Raw genomic sequence first — 24,693 nt, 5'->3', positions numbered from 1 at the left:
TTCTGGAAGAGGCAAACATTTTGATATGAGTGGAGAGGAAGGTGTTTATGGCACAGGGATGGAAGATAAAGCCCGAGAAGCAGGCAATGCCAGATCTTGAAGGGGTTTGCATACTTTGCTCAGGAATCTGACCATAACCATGAATCTGTGGGAAGTGGCTGAATGATTTAAACCAGAGGAAAGATAAAATCAGGTCCAAGCTTAGTAAAGACCACATTGGATGCAATGTGAAAGGGAGCAAGGAGGACCTCCAGGCAGAAGGCCCAGAGACCAGTTGAATAGGTTGGTTCCAAACCTGAGTGATTGTGTAAGTGGTTACGATAATTACTGATATGGGAACAGAGGAATAGGAGCAGGCTGAATTAGATAAAATAAGGACATTTCAACTTAATTATTTTCCCGTAAGTTCTCATCCTCTTTCCTTTAACATGTTAAGAAATAAAAAAGGATATATATATACACATATATATATAAATAAAATTAATAAAGAGTATATATAATTGTGGTATGTTAATTTTTTGGCCCTGAACCTAACATAGGCTCCCAGGGAATTGCGTTTATTTACATGCACAGAAGAGGCAGAGATGAACTAATCTAGCCCTTAGCGACAAGAGTGGTGATAGTCACCCATTCTCACCTCTTGCTCACTAATCCCACCTCCCATGATGTCCAAAAATAAGAAGGCACCTCTTCACACTCACTTAGTGACAATAGTTGCAGGAAAAGAGATCTAAGTCTTTATTAGGAATGAATGAACTCACCAAGAGTATGGTTTTTACTTTGGTACACTTACCTTTTGTCAAGTAGTGTCTGTTATGCCAAGCTCCACACTAGCAGGCAGCATGCAGGAGGAAAAAGCAGCTTCTCTGCCACTTCGGAATGGATTTCTTTCCTACCTCACTGAAGATAAGGGACATTATTGATTTTATTAGGGTAGTTCAATTAGCAGAGCAAACAGATTTCCAGACTGGAGAAAAGGCTAAATGACTTTTGTCTTTGATCTAGAGAAATTACCTAGGCAACCAGCACTTCACTTTCTGTCATAAATAAGCCTGGTGGTGAGTGATGTGTTATTTAAATGAATGAGTCCCAAACCTAGGTGAGTCTGATGTGGTTTGCGAACCACTGGTACAAATATAGATCATAGGAAGCTTTTTAATTGCATGTAATTCATTTGGCCAGAAAAAGGGGGATAAACACAACCCAAGAAAAATATGTGGAATCAAGCAAAATGTATATCTCAGTAAACAATGTACGGCAATTTGAAGAAAACATAATAATGTTGTAATAAACAATGCTTAATGACAAAAAATGTTAAAAATGCTTGGTTATTTTAAGGTATGACTCAAATGAGTTAACAGTACCAACCAATTATAACACTTATTTATTTATTTATTTATTTTTTACTCTTCTGTAGCAAGCAGTGTTCTTTGGCTGCAGCATGAGAAGCAGACTCTAAGCAGAAAATAAAAATTGTGGAAAGTCATAGGGTGGTTTATAGGAATAAAGGATAAGACAATGAGGAAGCTGAGTAGAGACATGGAACGTTTAGCTCTAGAGATGTGAGTAGTGGTACCAGACAGAAGTTTCTCACAGGAGGACAGTGAGAAAAACGAGCTTCTTTTTAAGTCAAGTGACAGCTTTTATCAATGATATTAAAAGAGGAAAGACCCTGCATGATGAAGAATGGTATTTAAGAAAGGGAAAACATGTGCTTTAGAACTCCTGAAGCAGAGTTGATCAACATGCTTGTGTTTAGAACTGATTCCTTAATAAATTATACTTATATAAAATTGGAAACAGTCCAATGAGTATTCTATACAGAGAATATACCAGCCAGTCACGGTGGCTCACTCTTGTAATCCCAACACTTTGGGAAGCCAAGAGAGGGGATCACTTTTAAACCAGGACTTTGAAACAAGCCTGGACAACATAGTGAGACCCCATCTCTACAAAAAAAAATTAATAATTAGCTGGGCATGGTGGCACGTGCCTGTGGTCCTAGTTACTCGAGAGGCTGAGGTGGGAGAATCGTTTGGGCCCAGGATTTGAAGGCTGCAGTGCGCTATGATCACATCACCGCACTCCAGCCTAGGCAACAGGACAACACCATATCTCTGATTTATTTTATATATATATATACATACACACACACACATACTATATATATACACACACACTATACACACACACAAACATAACTTATAAGAAGGCAGCATGAGGAGTAATAATAATACTTAAAAAAAAAACCTGGATATGCTACCTTTACATTCATCAAAGTAATATAAAAAGGCAGGTAGAGTGCAATGATAAACTTACTAAGGCTGGCAAGCTACAAGAGGTGATTGGAGGAAAAATAGAAGAAGCAAACTTAGCTTGCAAGTGGAAAAATAAAACTTGCTTTGGTCAGAATTTAAAATGAACTCAAAATTAATTCTTTTTAATGTGTATGAAATCTTATTAAAATGAATACCATTTACTGGATTATGACGATAATCAACCCTAGTCAATGGATCATTTTACTTAACTGCTATTTAGTTCAACGGAAATTTCAGACAGTAATTTTGATGATGCTTTGGTATTGTCATAGAATTAAATCCAAAAGCCTTTATGATACAATGATAGAGTTTATAAGAGTAATTTCATGAGTAGTATGCCATTTTCCTAATACCACAGTAGAGAGAGTATTTTCATTGTGGGGCCTAGTACTCAATTATATACTTATTATCTATTTGGCTTTAAGCAGGCATTTTAGCCTTTTTGATCTTTAATCTCCTCATACACATGCAGACTAGTAAATAATTACTAGCCCTGCCTATTTCACAGAGTTGTGAAGTAAGTCAGGCAAAATTATTGGTGGTAAAATCACTTTGGAAACTATACAGCATCCTACAAATGTAAGGGCCAATTATATTTATGTTGACATATTATTTTATAATGAGCACTAGGAGAAATGTAATGCTTTGAATTTCCTTACTAGAGATGATAAAAGCAGTATTCATAGAATTCAAGTTCATAACCATCACTTGGAATAATGCTTCGCAAACCAAAACAACTTTTTAAAAGTTACCTTCAATGTATTAAGTATATATTGTATGTTGTTAAAAAGTAATTTGAGTCTGTAATGCATGAATCTTCACAAGCAATTTCTTTCTTAAGACTATGTGGAAAAAAAACACAATTTTTTAAAAAAGCTGCAAGCCTGGGCAACCTAGTGAGATGCTGTCTTTACTTTTTTTTTTTTTTTTTTTTTTTTTTTTTAAATTAACCAGGCATGGTGGCATGTGCCTGTAGCCCCAGCTACTGGGAGATTGAGGTGAGAGAATCACTTGCAGGTTGAGGCTGCTGTGATCTTGCCACTGCACTCCATCCTGGGCAACAGAGAAAAACCCTGTCTCAAAAGAAAAAAAAATAACTGCAGTTGCAACAACACCATTGACATGACAGAGCTTGAGCATAATGAATACTGCATACAAATATAATCTCAGAATATTAGAAGCGGGCTCACTGCTCCATTGTTCAGAAAATGATAGGGTATGTTCCTTTTGGGTCAAATGACTGAGAATTTTTAAAAATTGCCCTTAAATAGAAACTGCACTGTATTTTTATCTAGAGAAAACAGTCTGTGGGAACCACCTTCTCCCACCCATGTCTTAGCAGTGGGAACCAGTGTCACAGACCAGGACTATTTACTGATCCCTGTGGCAACAATGTGCTTTATCTTGCATAAAGCCTAATATCCTAAGAACTCCATTGTACTTTAGTACAGTATCTCATCCCTAAAACAAAAACCTTGATGTGAAATATAAATGCTTCAATAGAATATTATTAAATAAAATATTACTATAATGCCAGAGAGTCTTATGCAGTCTCTTCACCAGATGTCATTTTGGAACAAACCCTCTGCCATTTCTGAGTAAAAGTCACTGGACCCTTCAATGAAGTGATTCAATTAAAGTCATCCCTTTTAATTTGTTACTGAGAGCATTCAATGGAGTATAGAAATGTCAGGGCTGGGGCTTTTAATGGTGTCCTAGACACATGTAGCAACACTTCATGGAGACACTGCCCAGGTGCCTCATTTCCCTAGGTTTGGGGACCATTCCCCTGTTATTTTTCAGGCTCACAATAAGAAACTGAAGTTAGTCAAATTGCTAAAAACTTCACCTACGGTGAGACCTGGTCACTTTCCAGATTTCTTGACTTGTTAAAGCACACTGACTAAGATGCCAAATGTCTACACATGAAGACTAAGTTAGATCCATAAATTGCTTCAGGGTTCTGAAAAGAAAAATGCTGTATGAATACTAAGCAGTGATATTATCAGTTTATCTTATGGCAATATCTGCACTTTTCAAACCTACAGGATTATACACATTTTAATAAAAGTAGTGTTCTATAGAACTTACTTTCATACAACTACATTCTATTTTTATGTTTGAGAGAATGTAGGTGGTAGTACAGATATTCTATTTTCTTTTGACGTCTTCCCTCCAATGTTTCAAATGCATTAATACTCAGCGGGTGAAACTGAAATACATTTTATTCTTCAGAATCATTCCCTTGTAAGATCTCAAATGAGTGTTAAATCAGGGTTGAGTGAGCTGCAACTGGATGTGTCATTCACTGATTTTTTTTTTTCTTTTTTAGTAGAGATTTGACATTTCTGTGCATGTTAATACCCTCTTTTGGTAATAAAACACTCGAGGCCAACTCTTTCTCTGTTCTTTCTTGAAGACCTGCTGTTCTTTCTCATTTTTCAAGTGCTTCATGAACAAATAAAGTCACTTGACATTGTTGTTAAGAGGAGTGTTTCAACACTCTGGACCCGCTGATTATGCTCTGAATAATTGGCCTTGCTTTTTGTATTATAAAAGCAACTAGATGAAAAAGAGCCTTATATCTAAGCATAGAAGAGTTTCAACAAGTGTAAAGGCTTCCCAGTCTCCAACTTGCCTCCCAAGGTTCTAAAATAAGTGCTTAAAAATGGCATTCTCTAATGAGACTGCTAGTTGGGGAGGATTGGGTGAAGAAAATAAGTGGATTTTAATCTCCCAGAAGCCAAGAACTTCATCTTATTTACAGTTGTACTCCATATTGTGATGGGCCTCATCAGTGTCTTACTTAGTTACAGGAACCAAAACAGAAAAAGAAAAAAAAACTATTTCTGAATCATCAGATTGTCTTTTTTGTAATATAAAGAGGAGGGAAGGTTTTCCAAATGAAAATTATACTGGTAAGAAATCCTAAATGAAGCACAAAATACGAATTTAGGGAATACTGCTTATGTAGTTATGTGTCTGTCTATCTTTCTATGTCTATGATATTTGTGTGTGACATATGAGGTGTGACTATAAAATATGGAGGCTTAAAAAGCATACATTTTGGACAGTTCATTTGTGTGGCAGTGTGGTTTAACTAAATAAAGTATGCTAAAGTGCTTTGCAAACTGTAAAGTATTATCCAAATATGACACATTGCAATTATAGTTTGTCCTGCAACACATATTTATTGAGTAGTTCCTAATGTCTATATCAATAAAATAACTACATTGGTAGAGACCAGGAAGAATATAACGACTTAACCCATAACCATAAAACTACAGAAAAGAGAAAACAACTAATATAAACATTGATGACTGACCATAGAGGAAACATGTAATAAAGAATACTTAACCAGGAGGCATGCTTACCTGTCCAACATACAAGCTGGCTTTGTAATATATTAAATATTTTATTCTCAATTGTAATATATTGAATCTTTTATTCTCAAAGAGCCATTTTATCATTGTAATTTCAAAGCATAACAACTCAGAAGTTTTCATTAAGAACAAGAATAAATGGAAGGACTTTTTCTGTCCTTCATAAACAATATCACAATCTGTGGATGCAGTGTAAACACGGCCGCAAAAAGAAAAGAGAGATGAAACTTTCAAGACAGCTGTCAGTAACTGCCTACCTGGAGTGACTATTGATTATGTTCCCATTTATTCTCAGCTTAAATCACTCAGTCTCGCAGTTGGACAACACCTCTCATTCCAAATAAACCTTCAGTTCTTGACTGTTCCATATCAGGTAGCTGCCTTTTCCAGTCATTTCTTGATCAGAACACACATTGCTTTGAGTTTTTCCTCTTTACATCCTTGACACAAATGCATGTGCACAGGGATGACGCATTTTGGAACACTATGAAACACCTTCCAGAACTTACCAGTGTTATTTCACTCTGTAACAAGTTAAAAACAAATCACAATGACTAATGCTGTCACTGATGAGCTATAGTTGCCATTTACCTCTATCTGTGGATAAGAAAATTGTCGAGTATTTTGGCCCAGAGATTCACTTCCTCTGTCAAATGTGGTTAAAATTTTACATGCGGGATGAAAAAAACAAAGAAAAACAGAGTGATTTACTGAGCTTGTTTTCCCTCAGAAAGCAGCCTCATTAGAGTAGTTTGTTGACAGTTCTAAACCATCTCAAGATAAGCACTGGTTTGGAAAAATATATGTCTCCATGTAATGTCTGCATTTTTTAAAGAAACCATTTGTACCTTTTTCCTGTGTTGATAAATAGCATAGATGTCATGTTTAATAATTTATGGGCTCAGGTGGCTGTGATGAGTCTCCAGACCTGCTTAGCTCCTAAAACAAGTTTAATAACATGGCATTTTTGCCGCCTTTGATTTTCCTTTGGTACCAATGGCTGAGTGAGTACTGAGAGCTACCCTGCCTTATCGGGCTCACCATCACTACTCAACTATCCCAAATTAGTACCAAACTAACCTCTCTTATTCAGTCTAACTTTAACTACCTTAACAGGATGTCTCCTTATTTATCAGTGTCTTTAAATCACCCTCAGAACAAAATGTTCCCTGGGGTTCAACTAGGCCACTGAGAGAGAATGCTCAGGTGTTCCAACATTTTCTCTCCACTCACTTGCCCAATAGTTCCAATCAAAATATCTTTGAATTGTCTACCTTTTTTTAGCTCATCTCTTCAAGCTCTTTCCATTACAACTCAATGAAACAAAATGCAAAACAAAGAACTAACATGCAAAAAAATTACTTTTCTTCATTGTATTTTATTTAGCATGAATGTCTCTGCCTGTTCTATAGACATAGGCCCATGGACACAATCAGACCTAACTAGGCTGTCTGCATAGGAAGCTAGAATAAACATTAAATGATACATTAGTATAAATAATTAGTAAAGGCTTTCAGCACTGATTTTTATAGTCAATATCCAATGACAAATAATCTCATTAACTGCACAATATGAATGAATTAAGGGAAATATCATTTCACAAATATTTAGGAACTTATTTAAGAATAAGAATACTATGTTGGGTACTATAAACAGATTATAAATTTCACAATAGCTGCAGTTCCTGAGCTCAGGAATATGGTAATTCAGTTAAAAGGGAGGATCTCCAGTTCCAATAGAGAGCAGAAATAATTGAACGCTTGGGTTTTTCTGTTTTGTTTGCTTTGTTTTGATTTTTTAAAATGAGTTATAGACTTAAATTCTTTTTGTCTTCTCCTAGAGGGAGGTCCCTTTGTACCACACAAAGGCAAAAGAGTCTCAGTAGGGCTGTCTATTCTATTGTTCAGGGGCTCATAAATAGAAGCTTGAGCAATATCCTTGCAAATAAAGAGAAAATATTTCTTGCAGATCATGGAACATGAGTTTGGAACAAAGTGGAGGCAAGAGAGCCTCTCATTTACCATGACACAAAAGGGCAAAATTTAAACTCTGTGAGGAAATTTAAAACTTAGGTGAGTTTATCAAGATCATCTCCATGGTTTCTGCCAGGTCACTTAGATCTAAATCCACAATAATGACTTGATCATTTAATCTGAAATACAAAAATACATAATGCATATTATCAAATGTTTTAACAATACCAACAATACATGAATTAAATGTTCCTGTTATTTAAGGCTATTAGAATTATTTAAGAGACTCCTGGATGCTCTCTCTTATGGTAACTACAATGATTCCGGTTTCCAATGCTTTGGGCAGAATTTAAAATGCAAGTGATCGTATAAGCATGACTATCTGAAACCTGAGCACTTCATTCTGACCAGCGATTACACACCACTATATCTCTCTTTCTCTTCCTTCTTGTCTAATATGTTTCATATTAGATTGAGTAGCTAACTTGGAAAGTAAGATGTCCCTTTAGGAAAAACAAAACTGTTAGGTATTTTCTTCCAGAGAGTGCCAAGTGAGAACTCAACAGACTACTTGTCTCTGCTAACATGTGACTTTATGATTACTCCAGTATTCTATCATCATCAGATCTCATCAACCAGGAAAATTAAATCTTATAGAAAACAGCAATCTTGATAATGTCACAACCCCTTCATTTAACACACCCAAAGTCAAAGTGCTGAGCTTGCTACCTGGGCACTTTGGTTTTATACCACTCCCTTCCATTATCCCAGGCTTCAGCCAAAGTAAACTCTTCACAATTGCCAAACAGATTCTGTGCCATGTTGCTTCGTGGCTATTACTCAAACTCTTCTGTACACTTGGAATTTCTGTATTCCCCCCTTTTTTTTAGTTGATATGTCTTTTATTATTATTATTATACTTTATGTTCTAGAGTACACGTGCACAATGTGCAGGTTTGTTACATATGTATACATGTGCCATGTTGGTGTGCTGTACCCATTAACTCATTGTTTACATTAAGTATATCTCCTAATGCTAAACCTCCCCCCTCTCCCCACCCCACAACAGGCCCCGGTGTGTGATGTTCCCCTTCCCGAGTCCAAGTGATCTCATTGTTCAGTTCCCACCTATGAGTGAGAACATGCGGTGTTTGGTTTTCTGTTCTTGTGATAGTTTGCTGAGAATGATGGTTTCCAGCTGCATCCATGTCCCTACAAAGGACATAAACTCAGCCTTTTTTATGGCTGCATAGTATTCCATGGTGTATATGTGCCACATTTTCTTAATCCAGTCTGTCACTGATGGACATTTGGGTTGGTTCCAAGTCTTTGCTATTGTGAATAGTGCTGCAATAAACATACATGTGCATGTGTCTTTATAGCAACATGATTTATAATCCTTTGGGTATATACCCAGTAATGAGATCACTCGGTCAAATGGTGTTTCTAGTTCTAGATCTTTGAGAAATCGCCATACTGTCTTCCACAATGGTTGAACTAGTTTATAGTCCCACCAACAGTGTAAAAATGTTTCTGTTTCTCCACATCCTCTCCAGCACCTGTTGTTTCCTGACTTTTTAATGATTGCCATTCTAACTGGTGTGAGATGGTATCTCATTGTGGTTTTGATTTGCATTTATCTGATGGTCAGTGATGATGAGCATTTTTTCATGTGTCTGTTGGCTGCATAAATGTCTTCTTTTGAGAAGTGTCTGTTCATATCCTTTGCCCATCTTTTGAGGTGTTGTTTGTTTTTTCTTATAAATTTGTTTGAGTTCTTTGTAGGTTCTGGATATTAACTGTCAGATGAGTAGATTGCAAAAATTTTCTCCCATTCTGTAGGTTGCCTGTTCACTCTGATGGTAGTTTCTTTTGCTGTGCAGAAGCTCTTTAGTTTACTTAGATCTCATTTGTCAATTTTGACTTTTGTTGCCATTGTTTTTGGTGTTTTAGACATGAAGTCCTTGCCCATGCCTATGTCCTGAATGGTATTGCCTAGGTTTTCTTCTAGGGTTTTTATGGTTTTAGGTATAACATTTAAGTCTCTAATCCATCTTGAATTAATTTTTGTATAAGGTGTAAGGAAGGGATCCAGTTTCAGCTTTCTACTTATGGCTAGCCAGTTTTCCCAGCACCGTTTATTAAACAAGGAATCCTTTCCCCATTTCTTGTTTTTGTCAGGTTTGTCAACTATCAGATGATTGTAGATGTGTAGTATTATTTCTGAGGGCTCTGTTCTGTTCCATTAGTCTATATCTCTGTTTTGGTACCAGTACCATGCTGTTTTGGTTACTGTAGCCTTGTAGTATAGCTTGAAGTCAGGTAGCATGATGCCTCCAGCTTTGTTCTTTAGACTTAGGATTGTGTTGGCAATGTGGGCTCTTTTTTGGTTCCATATGAACTTTAAAGTAGTTTCTCCAATTCTGTGAAGAAAGTCATGGGTAGCTTAATGGGGATGACATTGAATCTATAAATTAGCTTGGGCAGTATGGCCATTTTCACGATATTGATTCTTCCTATCCATGAGCATGGTATGTTCTTCCATTTGTTTGTGTCCTCTTTTATTTCATTGAGCAGTGGTTTGTAGTTCTCCTTGAAGAGATCCTTTACATCCCTTGTAAGTTGGATTCCTAGGTATTTTATTCTCTTTGAAGCAATTATGAATGGGAGTTCATTCCTGATTTGGCTCTCTGTTTGTCTGTTATTGGTGTATAAGAATGCTTGTAATTTCTGCACATTGATTTTGTATCCTGAGACTTTGCTGAAGTTCCTTATCAGCTTAAGGAAATTTTAGGCTAAGACGGAGTCTCGCTCTGTCACCCAGGCTCGAGTGCAGTGGCGTGATCTCAGCTTACTGCGAGCTCCACCTCCAAGGTTCACACCATTCTCCTGCCTCGCCTCCCAAATAGCTGGGACTACAGGCTCCCGCCACCATGCCTGGCTAATATTTTGTATTTTCAGTAGAGATGGGGTTTCACCATGTTAACTAGGATAATCTCAATCTGACTTTGTGATCCGCCCACCTCGGCCTCACAGTGCTGGGATTATAGGAGTGAGCCACTGCGCCCGGCCCCTCTGCATTCCCTTTTACCATTCATTCACTCAAGAATTCAGGGCATGTGTATTTGTTACTGGATCCATACCTGTCTAAATCCTACCTCTGCTTCAAGACCTAGAAATCTTATTCAAAACAATGAAATTACCCCATGAAATCTTCATTTATTCTTCTGATCAGAAATGGTTTATTCATCCATCCTTTCACTCACTTATTCAAATAAATATTATATTAAAAACCTACTGTTGGCTGGGCTCAGTGACTTATGCCTATAATCCCAGCACTTTGGGAGGCCAAGGTGGGTGGATCACAAAGTCAGGAGTTCAAGACCAGCCTCTCCAACGTGGTGAAACCCTGTCTCTACTAAAAATACAAAAAAAATTAGCTGGGCATGGTGGCACATGCCCTGTAATCCCAGCTCCTCTGGAGGCTGAGCCAGGAGAATCGCTTGAACCCAGGAGGCAGAGGTTGCAGTGAGCCAAGATCCTATTGTGTACTCAGTCCTAGTCACACATGTGATTGTATTGTATTATCTATCCAAATACTTACTGAAACTAGAAATCTATGGGGTAAGCATATAACCACCCTCTCTCAATCTCTTACATTTAATTCATCAACTCTCAAATTTCTTCATTAAATATATCTAGGATCTACGGACTTCTTTTTACCTCTGCTGCCATGATCTTAAGCCATAATCAACCAAGATATTTTCAGAATTGTTCAATAGAATGCTAACTTTTCTCCTATATCTATCATTAAGACAACAGCATGAATGATCCTCTAAAAATGTAAATCTCATATTGTGCCTTTGCTTAAAATGCTTCATTGACACAATCCTAAATAATCTAAGAAGGTTCTTCTGAGAACTTTACATCTAAAATGAGACCCACAAAATTAAAGATGCTATTCAAAGAACTAGGGAAAAAATCAGTGACGTCATCAATAGAGTGAAAAAGCAAGCCACAGAGTTGGAGAATATATTTATAGCACTAGGATTATTACAGAATTAAAATAATAATAAGAGGCATAATTGTCTGCTCCTCCACAACAGAGAGTTGAAGAATAACAAGTAACAGGGAACATAGCAAGATCCCAGTTTAAAGGATGCCCAATCTAAATAGGATAGGATGCAGAAAAATACATAATGCCCAGTGTTAGGATATAGGACTGGATCTCACCAAGGACTGGTGATCCAAGTAGCACCAGTCAGTGGACTAAGAAGCTTAGTGTTTTAAATATGTAAAGCTTCCATCTAAGAATACCAGCAAAGTTGAAGGGTTCCACTTCCTTCCAGACACCTCAGTGCTTAATCATAGAGTAGAAGAAAATGACTTCAGAGTTTCACTAGCTAGTATGCTACTGGGATAAAATAAAACTTGTTTTCCTAAAAATGAATGCAGGTATTGGAGGATGATACATGTTATTAGAATCATGGCATGCAGTCATGGAAGACGAGATCACAATCTCACATACTACAAAGAAGCTACATTTTAGACCCACTCATGTTAATATATAAACGAAATGATGCTTCATTTGCCATTTTGTGCCTTGTCCCTAGCTCCATGCCTGGAATCTTTCTTGACTATTTTCAGGTACCTTTGCTTTGGGGTTGTCTATAAGAGCAGTATACAGATGAGGGTGTTTGTGTAGCCCTGCAAAATTAGGGCTATGGTTATGTAGCCATCAATCTGTGGAGACCTCACAGAAAAGAGGAAGATGTGATTAAATGTCATTCAGTCAATCTGAAGGAGAAAGGTCAGATAGAAAAAGCACATAGGTTGACATGAGGGAAAATTGAAAGTCAGAAGAAGAATCAAAGAAAATTTTGGAAGTTTATCTCCATAAATATTCACTGTAGACACCAGAGGCAAGAGAAGCCTAGTCTCTACAGCATGCTTAGATTTTTAAGAGAATGAGCCAAGTCAGGAAAGTACCAGCCTTAGAACTAGATTAAATTAATACAGCTTTGTCAATAGAGCTATCTTTCCCATGAAAGATAATGAAAGAAAAAAATGGTATATTATCTACAGTCTCTGGCTGAGGAAATTTAGGAGTAAAACATGCACTGAAAGTTGCATTTTAAAAAGGTTAATTGACTTTTGATGTTAAGGTTTAGAGGTAAAATTAATCTAATTAAAAGGGACCAAAAAGGCAATGGCTCTCAACCCTAGTGGCACATAGAAAAATTGTGAATACCTTGACCATTTCTCCGAAATTCTGATTTAATTGCTCTAGGGAGGGCATCTGAACATAGTCCCAGTCCTCCTTCCTTCATTTTTACTTCCTTTCTTCTTCTCTCTCTTTCTGCAGCTATTTGGATATAAGGTGATAAGGGCCTGAAATAGAATAGTAACAATCAAACTGGAGAATAAATTAACATAAAGAGACATTGTTAAGGGAAAATATGACAGCTATCTTGACTATTAAAACCTAGCTGGATTTAGGAAAAGAAATCTTTCAATACATCAATGAAAACTACAGTCTTACAAGGCTAGTGGTTTATTTTTCCACTAGAGAAAAGAGAGACAATTATGATTAACAGTAAAGTAACCAAAATATTGACTAAATCACAAATTAGTATCAATAACAACAGCAAGCCCCCTCCTACCTCAAATTTCTCACTTACTGGTTTGGAAAAACTTTCTGGCTCCCCATTGGCTCTGGTAAATTCTAATCCCCTTAAGCTGTCCTATAGAGCCTTTCTTTTATTTTTTTTATTATACTTTAAGTTCTGGGATACATATGCAGAACCTGCAGGTTTGTTACATATGTATACACATGCCATGGTGATTTGCTGCACCTATCAACCCGTCATCTACATTAGGTATTTCTCCTAATGCTATCCCTCCCCTTACCCCCCACTCCCAACAGGTCCCGGTGCGTGATGTTTCCCTCCCTGTATCCATGTGTTCTCATTGTTCAACTCCCACTTATGAGTGAAAACATGTGGTGTTTGGTTTTCTGTTTCTGTGTTAGTTTGCTGAGAATGATGGTTTCCAGCTTCATCCATTTCCCTGCAAAGAGCATGAACTAATCCTTTTTTGTGGCTGCATAGTATTCCATGGTGTATATGTGCCACATTTTCTTTATCCAGTCTATCATTGTTGGGCATTTAGGTTGGTTCCAAATCTTTGCTATCATCAAAGTGAACAGGCAACCTACAGAATGGAAGAAAATGTTTGCAATCTATCCATCTGACAAAGGACTAATATCCAGAATCTACAAGTAATTTAAACAAATTCATAAGAAAAAAAAAAAAAAAAAAAAAACATCAAAAAGTAGGCGGAGACTATGAACAGTCAATTCTCAAAAGAAGACATTTTTGTGGCCAACAACCATATGAAAAAAAGCTCATCATCACTGGTCATTAAAGAAATACAAATCAAAACCATGATGAGATAGCATCTCATACCAGTTAGAAGGGCAATCATTAAAAAGTCAGGAAACAACAGATACTGGAGAGGATGTGGAGAAATAGGAACGCTTTTATACTGTTGGTGGGAGTGTAAATTAGTTCAGTCATTGTGGAAGATAGTGTGGTTCCTCAAGGTTCTAGAACCAGAAATACCATTTGACTCAGCAATCCAATTACTGGGTATATACCCAAAGGATTATAAATCATTCTACTATAAAGAAACGTAACTGGATGGTACATCGATGCAGAGGAAATTTAACCTTGATCGAAATGTTTTTAGGAGAACAATAAATGTGGAGATTTACTATTGTTGATGATGATGTCATTATGAATTCATACATTAGAAATGTAACTCAAGTGGAAAATGAACTTATATAGGATTCATTTGGAATGAATAGGAAAATATATGGAGATGAATGGGAAAATAAGCCTATATGGGATTCATTTGTGATATATTGGAAAAATCAGAGCAGAAGCTCTTTCCAAGAAAGAGACAATGGACATCATGGGAACAGTGTTGGAAAAAAAATTCTACTGGATTCAAGAGATATTTGTAATGAGCTTAAGGAATTTGTGGTGACTTAAATGTTTAGTGGATAGAGAATGAACGAATGTCACTGAAGTTTCCAGTTTGAGAGACTGAAGGAGTGGTACCACCATTTGTAATGAATGAATCAATAATACAATGATAAATGGTTTGATTGGGAGAGAGCTAAGAAGTTTAGATTAGGATTTGTTTTACTTGAGACCACTGCAGTAGTTCCTGGAGAAAAGGTCAAATACAGTCAGAACTGTAGAATACACAAGGAAGAGTGTAGTAAAGAGAAACAGAGATTTAAAACTTCAAAGCTTATTCATTGTAGTTGTGATCATGAAAATTAATGAAATAAGAAGGGCAGAGGAAAAAATAGAAAAGAAGCTAGAATAGATGTTGAGTTTTGTACCTGACACCTAGTTGATCTTCAAGTCAGATATTAAAATTGAAAGTACAGGCCTATATTTTTTAGAAGAAAGCCATAAGAAAGTGTGGACCTGTAATTTGTAGATTAACTGTATTTTTAAATAATGACATAGATTTGGCCACATTTAACAAAAAATGTTATCTAAGGAGATAATTGAAGTGAACTGACAATTCTTAACTTTCTGTGGAATTCAACCTTGAATGTTAGCATACAAAAATGTGAGCATTAAAATATTTTATTGAAACTTTAATTAGTTCAAGGCAATTAATAAAATGTTAAGGTAATTAATAAAAATAATAAATAATAATATTTAATAATAAATTTAAGGTAATTAATAAAATCATTCCAGTGGAAATGATTACCAAATCCCAAGGTCTATTAAATTTTAAGTATCATAGGGTTGGTTATAATATTGATGCTTCCACAATCTTTCTGACTTGACACAAAATCTACAGCTATGTCCAGGAATTCTCATATTTTTTATTTATTTTTATTTATTTATTTTTTTGAGACAAGGTCTCACTATATTGCCAAGGCTGTTCTCCAATACCTAGGTTCAAGTGATCCTCCTACCTCAGCCTCCTAAGTAACTGGGACTACAGGTGCATGCCACAGTGCCAGGGTTCTCAATATTTTCTTAACCCCTGGATTGAAAACCAAAACATAGCACAACATGATTTTAAAAAGCTAAAAAGCTTGTAAATAATTTTTAACTTAAATTTCTAAATAGCACCTATTATGCTCAAATTTATATATCATCCTTTAAAGTTGCAATCTATTTTGATTGTTTGTTTTGTTTATATTTTCTCATTTGTCTTCTTCCTGGAAGTATTTGTCAAACCTAATGCTAACTAAACAGATGAGGCATTTGATTCCCCCAGCCATAGGGCAAACACCACTTGTTTTACAGTGTACTTTTTTGTAGAAAAATGAGTAAATACTTATGAAGACATAGGTGGTTGAAACTTCTCCTTCCAAAAAGAAGGAATAGACATACTTTTCCCTATTTCTCACACTAAGTACAACTAAAAACCCAAGACACTATACAAAAATGAACATAAAACTCTGAGAAGTAGAGAGAAGAAAGCAGGCTAGTAAGGGGGTCTTAAAACCCATAAATGACGTGATAATGAGTTCCCTTCGGTTCTCTTCACATCATATATCCCAAACTTAAAGCCAGAGATAAGAAGAACAAAAGAGAAAAAGCCCTAACACAAGTCTGCTTACTTTGGTCAAAGGACAAATAAAGGAGTTGAGTGGAAAGATAGAAAAATTTTAGACAGTAACTTCTTACTTCAGCTAACTAGCCCCTCAACAAATGCCAACAAAGGCCAAGTAGAACACTTAGACTTTCATTGTCCCCAGTCTGTCATGACAGGTCCCATAACATCTACCAAGGTGCTGCCAGAGAAGACTGAGTAGGGAGTAGGGACCTTCAGAGTCACCAGCTGTAACCATCTCATGTCCCAGTGAGGGTCAATGGAGACAGACCACTTGGAGAGCATGAACTTACATACCCATCAAGTAGTATGAGGCATCCCTACTTCTCCTCACTAGGGTAATTGTGGAGCCATAGAGAGAGGCAGAACTTTCACCATTACCCAATAGTAATGGTGTTACTTCTCCCTCATAGTGTCAAGGACGCCATAGGAGAAGCATTTAGTACAATGAGTCACTATAACTTCTCCCAGTAGGGAGTATCAGTAGAGGCCTATTGAGAGCCAACTCTCTTACCTACAAGCAGCGGTAATGAAGACCCATTCCTCTGGTGTCAATGGAAGTCTAGTACGGAACCTTGTCATTTACTCCCACTTGGTAATAATTAGTCAGCAATTCCCCATCCCCACCAGCATTGTGCCAGAGGAATCAAGTTAAAAGAGAGATTTATGTGAGATTCAGTGTTATAATATAAAGCTCAAACTGTCCATATTTCTGTAAAAAATCACTTGTCATATCAAGAACTAGGAAGATCTCTAACTGAGTAAAGAAAAGACAATCCAAGATGCAAGCAATGAGAAGACAAATATATTAGGATAATCGACAAAAAATCGAATGCCACCATTATGAAAACATTTCAATGAAAAATTACAAACACGCTTGAAACAAATTAAACCATGCAAAGTCTCAGCAAAAATATAAAAGATATAAAGAAGACAAATGAAAAGTTTAGAGTTGAAAAATATTATAATATAAGAAGCTCAATGGATGAGCTCAACAGCAGAATGGAGGAGGCAGAGGAAAAATTAGTAAATTAGAAGGTAATCAGAAGAAAAAATTAAAAAAATTATAAAAATTACCAAATTTACACAACAAAGAGAAAATAGACTGGAAAACAGTATACCCTCATGGACATGTGGAACTATAATCTGACTTTGGGTCACTGACGACTCAGAAGGAGAGGAGAAAAAGGATGATGCTGAGAAATTAGAAATAGAAGAAATAATGGCCAAAAACTGCCCAACTTTGACAAAAGATGTAAATCTACAATTCAAGAAGCTGAATGAATCCCAAACAGGATAGTCTCTCACACACAAAACAAAGCTACATAGTGAAACTTCTGAAAACTAAAGGAAAAGAAAAAAATCTCAACAGTTGTGAGAAAGAAATAACACTTTTCTTTCCAAGGAAAAAACTTGAATGACAGGGGATTTCTCACCAGAAATTATGGAAGATAGAAAGAAGTGGCAGATAATTTTTAAAGTGATACAGGAAATAATTTCTTAAGCCAGGATCCTATACCTAGTGAAAATATCTTTCAGAAATGAACGGGAAATCAATACATTAGTAGACTAAAACAAACAAACAAACAGGCAATGCTTGCTGGTAGACATCACCTAAAAGAACAGCTAAATGATGTTCTTTAAACAGAAAGGAAATAGTTTTTTTTTTTTTCTTAAAGGAATGTTCAAATATCAGGAAAGAGGGAAGAACATGGTAAACAAAACTACAAGGAAATTCAATACAATTTAATTCTCCTCTTCTGTTTTCTAAATTATGTTTGATATTTGAAGTAAAAATTATGAAACTAACTGGTATTATTTTAAATCTATGTAGAAAAAAATACTTAAGATATTTGTAATATAAATGTGGGAGTGTAAAAAGATATAAAGAAAGGTAGAGCTTCCAAATCCACTCAAACAAAATGATGACACTAGTAAACTGTTATAAGTTATCTATATATAATATATAATAACATCTAAAATAACCATGAAGACAACAATACAAAGAGATACATTCACAACATTAAAGATAAATAAAAAATGGAATTTTTAGAAAGTTTCCTAAATGTAAAGGAAAGCAGAAAAAAAACAGTAAATGAAAAACAAAGAAAACAAATAGAAAACAACAAAAAAAGAGAAACTCAACTCTAGCATATTAATACTTGCTTTAATGGGGTAAATGTCCTAAATACATCAATTAAAATTCAGAGATGGGCAGAGGTGATTAAAAGACGTGATCCTGGCTACAAGAAACTCACTTCAAATGCAACAATATAGGAAAGTTAAAAGAAATGAGGGAAAAATACACATCATGCAAGCATTAGTCAAAAAAAAAAAAAAGCAAGTGTGGCTATAATTATTTCAGATGCAGTAGACTTCAAAGCAAAGCAAAGCAGCAGAGACAGAGAATGGCAAGGGTCAATCAACCAAGAAAATATGGCAATCCTAAATGTGTATACATCTAACAATAGATCACCAAAGTACAAAAAGCCGAGACTCACTCTTAGAATTGAAAGAAGAAACAGACAAATCAACAATTACAGTTGGAGACTTCAACACCCCTCTCAAAAACTGATAGAATAACTAGATATAATATCAGCAAAGAGCTAGGACTTAAAAATACCACCGACAAAGAGAATCAATTCCTTGAAAAACACAAATTACCACAACTCACCTGACACAAAACAGATTACTTGAATAACTCTATAACTACTAATAAAGTTGAATATATAATTTTAAAATTCCTCCTGCAAACCATCTCCAAGCACAGATGGTTTCACTGGAAAATTCAACAAAATGTTTAAAGAAAAATTCACACCAATTCTACACAATCTCTGTCATAAAACAGAAGAAGATGTAACACCTCCAATTAATATTTTGAAGCTAATTCACCCTAAGTCTCACAACTTCTGCCAAAAATTAACTCAAAATCGACCATAAACTTAAATGTAAAATATAACAATATAAAAATTTTAGAAAAAAATAAGAACAATCTTCAGGGTTTAGAGCTAGGCAAAGGTTTTTCTTAACTAAACACCAAAAATAATCCATAAATGATAAAATTGATGAATTTTTATTAAAATTTAAAACTGATCCTCTGTGAATGACTTTTTTGAGACGGAGTCTCACTCTGTCGCCCAGGTTGGAGTGCAGTGGCACCATCTCAGCTCACTGCAAGCTCCGCCTCCTGGGTTCACGCCATTCTCCTGCCTCAGCCTCCTGAGTAACTGGGACTACAGGCACCCGCCACCACGTGCGGCTAATTTTTTTTTTTTTTTTGTATTTTATCTAGAGACGGGGTTTCACCATGTTAGCCAGGATGGTCTCAATCTCCTGACCTCGTGATCTGCCCGCCTCAGCCTCCCAAAGTGCTGGGATTACAGGTGTGAGCCACCGTGCCCAGCCGAAAGACTCTTCAATAAATAAAAAGGTAATCTATAGACAGGAGAAAATATTTGCAAGTAATATACCTTTCAAAGGACTGATATCTAAAAACTCAAAATCAACAGTTTAAAAAATCTAATTAAAATACAGGTGAAAAACATTGACATTTGATCAAAGATCATATGGCAAATAAGCACATAAAAAATTGATCATGATTAGCCACTGGAAGAATGCAAATTAAAACCACAATGAGATATACACTAACCAGAATAGCTTGTAACCAAATGATTACAAGGTTATAGAAAAACTGAATCAATCATATGTTCTGGTTGGAATGTAAAATTATATAGGCACTCTAGAAGACAGGAAGTTTCTTAAAGTATTAAACATACTGCTGCCATATGACCCAGCAACCATAATCCTGGACATTTGTCCTAGAGAAATGAAAAGTTATGTTCACATAAAAACCTTACACAAATGTCCACAGTACTTTTATTTGTGATAGCTAGACACTGAAAACAACTCAGATGTTCTTCTGTAGGTAAATGGTTAAATAGACTATGGTATATCCCGTATAATGGAATACTACCAACAATGATGTGGAAATTTCCAAAAGTAAGTATTACAGCAAAAATTGAAAGATGATATAACCCTATAGTCTGGATAGCTGAAGGTGCTTGATAAAAGCATGTCTTTGGAGGCTTAAACTGGCAGAGATGTGTACTTTATCCTGGAAATGGGATAATTCTTAAAAATTAGTTGTCCATTGTAAGTATGAAGGCTGATATGATAATTGCTGCATTATTTCCCCAGGTGATCCCAAGAACAGCTCTGGGGTCTGACCATGCATGCCTTTTTAGTTCAGTTTTGTTTTTTGTTTGTTTGCTTCCTTTTTCCTTTTTTTTTTTTTTATTTGTACAAATTTAAGGAGTACATGTGTAGTTTTCTTGCATGAATAAATCACATAGTAGTGAAGCCTGGGCTTTTAGTGCATCAATCACCTGAATAATTACATTGTACCCATCAAGTAATTTCTCATCTCCCACCCCTTCCAACCCTCCCACCCTTCCAAATCTCCAGTGTCTATCATTCCACATTCTATGTTCATGCGTACACATTTTTTAGCTCTCACTTACAAGTGATAATACGCAGCATTTGACTTCTTGTTTCTGCATTGATTGTTTTGCTGAAAATAGTGGCCTCCAGTTTGATTCGTCATTTCACTTCACTTGTAAGGTAGACAAATGGTCAGTTTTGGCCAAAATAAATCCTTAGTTAGATTGGCTTTGTCAACTAATACTTTCATCATTTTCCCTGTATTGAGAGGGATTCCTGGTTGCAACTCCCTTTAGTTATATTCTCCAAGCTTTTTTGGAACAATATAGACAAGTAAAATTTGTAGAAATATGTTAGTGGACAGAGAAAATATATGCTTAGCTTAGCAAACTCTTTAATGAAAAGCTTCTTGCTTCCAGTTTTAGGGATGTACAGCTTTTACCTATGCACCAGATGTGTTGAGAGCCATAGAAAACATCTCTTATAATTTTTGGACTGGGAAGATCAAATTTCAGGCCTTGATACTTACAGCAAGTACTAATATTTCTGCTGTTTATGAAACAGATTTCTCTAACTTATGACTTATGTTTAAGATAAATGGGGGAAAAGGAAAAGTTAACAGCTATGGGAAAAAATGAGTATGCTGTCTTTTGAAAAATTGGCTGACTTACCATGCATTCATAGGTAAATCATTTTACGTCTCTGACTCTGTATTCTAATTTGTAAATGAAAATAAGATTTGGTGACAAAATTAAACAGCAAAAATGCAACCACTCTGAAGACTTCAAAATGTAAAAATAAGGACATGATTATGCTTTATTTAAACGTAACTCAACAAAATTTAATTGATTATCTAATGCATATCAAGGACTACCTTAGGCATTAAGATCTAATACATTTTTTATGCCTTGAGGAGATCACACCGTATATAAAACCTGCTATGGGTTATAAAAGAAGTTTAGGCTAAAGACCAACTTCTGGCATGACAATATTTGGAGCTCCACTGACTCCAATGAAACTGATAAAAATTATGTTTTTAAAGGCCCCTTGAAAATTGTGCTATGAAGAAATGACAGCAAATGAAGAAACATCAATTCAAAGAAATTTCTAAACATTCAGTAAGAAAGGCAAGTCCGTGGTACTTGAACAAAGCAAGTCCCATCTCTCTCCCTACCCAGCTCAGCAGGGTAGAGGCGCCATTCCAGACTTCTGGAGCCAAGAATACAGGGATTCTACCATTCCCACTCTCCATCTAGAGGAATTTCTTCTCAGGAGGAGCAGTACTTCATTGTTTCATTGTTTCAAACTTCATTGTTTCTCATCCTACCTCCAAGTGCCTATTGCTGAAGCTAAGACCTGGGTAAACACAGACAAGAATAGCAGTTCCCTTTCTCTGCTCAGTCCCCACTCATGGAATATACAGTCTGCCTGTTGAGAATACTGAGATCCTTATAGCCCTTGCCCCAGAACTTGAAGTGATAATTGTTCTACAACTGGAGAGCTAAAGTGACCTCAGGCTGCGCAGCTCTCCCTCCCTGCATCAAGTTCTCAGTTGCTGAAACAAGAAAGTCACTCAAAGAGAATCTTGTCAGTGTCCCAATTCTCAGTTCTAGGGCCTTAACCCAGAGATTTTGCCTAGTAGGAGAAATAGGCCACAAAGTAACTCTAAATTCTTCCCAAAAGGGCTGACTTTATTTTCAACAAAACGTGAAGAAGTTGAAGCCAAAGGATAATCTCAAGAACAGTGAAGGTTGCAGTGAAAAAATATTGGGAAGAGTTTTATGATCTGATAAAGATACAGCCTAGTTTGTAGGCCAACTAGTTTGCAGGAGAAAACCGGGCAATCTGACAACTTGAAGGAATGCTCCTGAGGTCAAAATAAATATCAAACAAATCATTAAAATGAGCCAAATGAAAATTCTGGAGCAGAAAACTATAATAACTGAAATAAAACATTTATTAGAAGTAATATTAGATTTGAACTGGAGAGAGAATTAGTGAACTTAAAAATAGATTGATAGAAGTTAGGCAAGCTGAAGAACAGACAAAAAAGAATGAGGAAAAATGAATAGATAGTCAGAGAAATACAGAATACCATTAAGTGTACCAGTATACATATAATGGGATGATCAGAATAAAAGAGAGAAAGGAGAAAAACATATTTAAAGATATAGTGACTGAAACTTCTTACATTTATTGACAATAATTACAACAATCTTCAAGTAGGGTAAACACAAAGAGACTCACAGACGTATCACATAAAAATGTTAAAAGTGAAAGATAATGATAACTCTTCAAAGCAATAAGAGAAAAACAGTGTGCTACTTTTAAAAAATAAGGCAAAATAAAAACTTTATCAGATGAACAGAAGGTGAGGAAATGTGTTTCTAGCAAATTCACCTGGTAAGTATTACTAAAAGAAATTCTTCAGGCTAAAAGCAATTGACACCAGATTGCAATGTGGAGTCACACAAACAAACAAAGAGTACCAGTAAAAGTAATTATGCAAGTATAAAAGACACTGTAAATGCATATTTTCCTTTCTTCTCCTGATAGATTTAAAGAAAAATTGTAAAAAACTTTTATTTTTTTATATATAACGTCCTTTTTGTAAGATATGCGTAATATATTTGCTGATAATAGTACCAAGAAGGTAGGGAGAGTAAAGCTGTAATGGGCTAAGAAAATGACTACATAGGGTAGAATAATAATTATAGAAATGTATTTTGAGGTTTGTAATATTAATAGATGTAATACATAGAACACCACCACAAAAAAGAGGAAAATGAAATAAAACTATATATCACTGGAATTAGGTTAGTTTAAGGCTAATTTTGATCAGTTAAGATGTATATAGTATATTCTAGAGTAACCACTACAAATTAAGTCAAAAATATAGTGAAAAAATTATTAAAGAAATTAATATGCAACATTAGAAAATGCTCACTTAAAGCAAAAGAAAACCATAGAGAGGAATTGAGAATCAAAAAAGACAACAGACATATAGAAAACAAAAGTACAACGTAGGATGTAAATTCAAATACATGAATAAAAACATTAAATGTCTGTGAATTAATTCAACCAGAAGGCAGAGAGTGTCAGGCTGGATTTTTTTAATAAAGAAAACACTATCCATGTGTATGTTTAGAAAAGAAGACATACTTTAGATTCAAAGACACAAATAGGCTACAAGTAAAATGATGGAAATGACATATCTTGCAAACAGCAACTGTAGGAAAGCCAAAGTGGTTTTAAAAACTTAGACCAAATAGACTAAATCAGAAAATGTTACTAGAGATAAAGAAAGGCATTTTATAATTATAGTGGAGGAGATATCATGACTATAAGCATACATTGATAAATGCTTAGCTAGATCAAGTAAGACAAAAAGAGAGAACTCAAATTGCAAGATTGAGAAATGAAAGAGGGGACATTATTACAGACCTTACAGAAATAAAAAGAATTAAAACAAATACTGTAAACAATTATATGCAAACAAGTTAGATAATTTATATGAAGTGGACAGATTCCTAGAAAGATACAAAGTACCTAAACTGACTCAAGAAGAAATAAACAATGTGAATAAACCTACAACAAATTAAAATATTAATTCAGCATTCAAAACCTACCCATTAAGAAAAAGCCAAAGTCCATATTGCTTCATGGATGAATTCTATCAAGCATTTAAAAAAGAATCAATAGAAATTATTTACAAACTCTTACAATTAATATGCTGAGAGAGACTTCCCAATGTATTTCATGAAGCCTGTTTTACCTTGATACAAAAACAGACAACGAAATCACAAGAAAACTACAGACCAACATATTTATGAATATGGACACAAAAATCCTCATTAACACATTGGCAAACTGAACCCAGCAATATATAAAGATAATTATGCACCATGACCAAGTGGGATATATCCC

The 24,693-nt window shown here is 35.5% G+C and overlaps 1 protein-coding gene and 1 long non-coding RNA gene across 9 annotated transcripts in view; one reads left to right on the top strand and one right to left on the bottom strand.

Annotated features, from left to right (window-relative positions):
- The window catches only part of SLC8A1 (solute carrier family 8 member A1), a 497,520-nt gene that overhangs the window by 70,269 nt on the left and 402,558 nt on the right, over positions 1 to 24,693 (top strand). The gene's annotated exons all lie outside the window — the stretch shown is intronic.
- Positions 1 to 24,693, bottom strand: part of LOC103220429 (uncharacterized) — a 63,408-nt gene that overhangs the window by 32,154 nt on the left and 6,561 nt on the right. The window contains exons 2-3 of the long non-coding RNA XR_005243118.2: positions 12,926 to 13,065; positions 794 to 900 (exon numbers count right to left, since the gene is read on the bottom strand). This is a non-coding gene — a long non-coding RNA (uncharacterized lncRNA). The remainder of the gene's footprint in view (positions 1 to 793; positions 901 to 12,925; positions 13,066 to 24,693) is intronic.

This window comes from Chlorocebus sabaeus, chromosome 14 (assembly GCF_047675955.1).
Source record: "Chlorocebus sabaeus isolate Y175 chromosome 14, mChlSab1.0.hap1, whole genome shotgun sequence".
NCBI lineage: Eukaryota > Metazoa > Chordata > Mammalia > Primates > Cercopithecidae > Chlorocebus > Chlorocebus sabaeus.
This window is presented reverse-complemented; position numbering and strand designations above follow the sequence as displayed.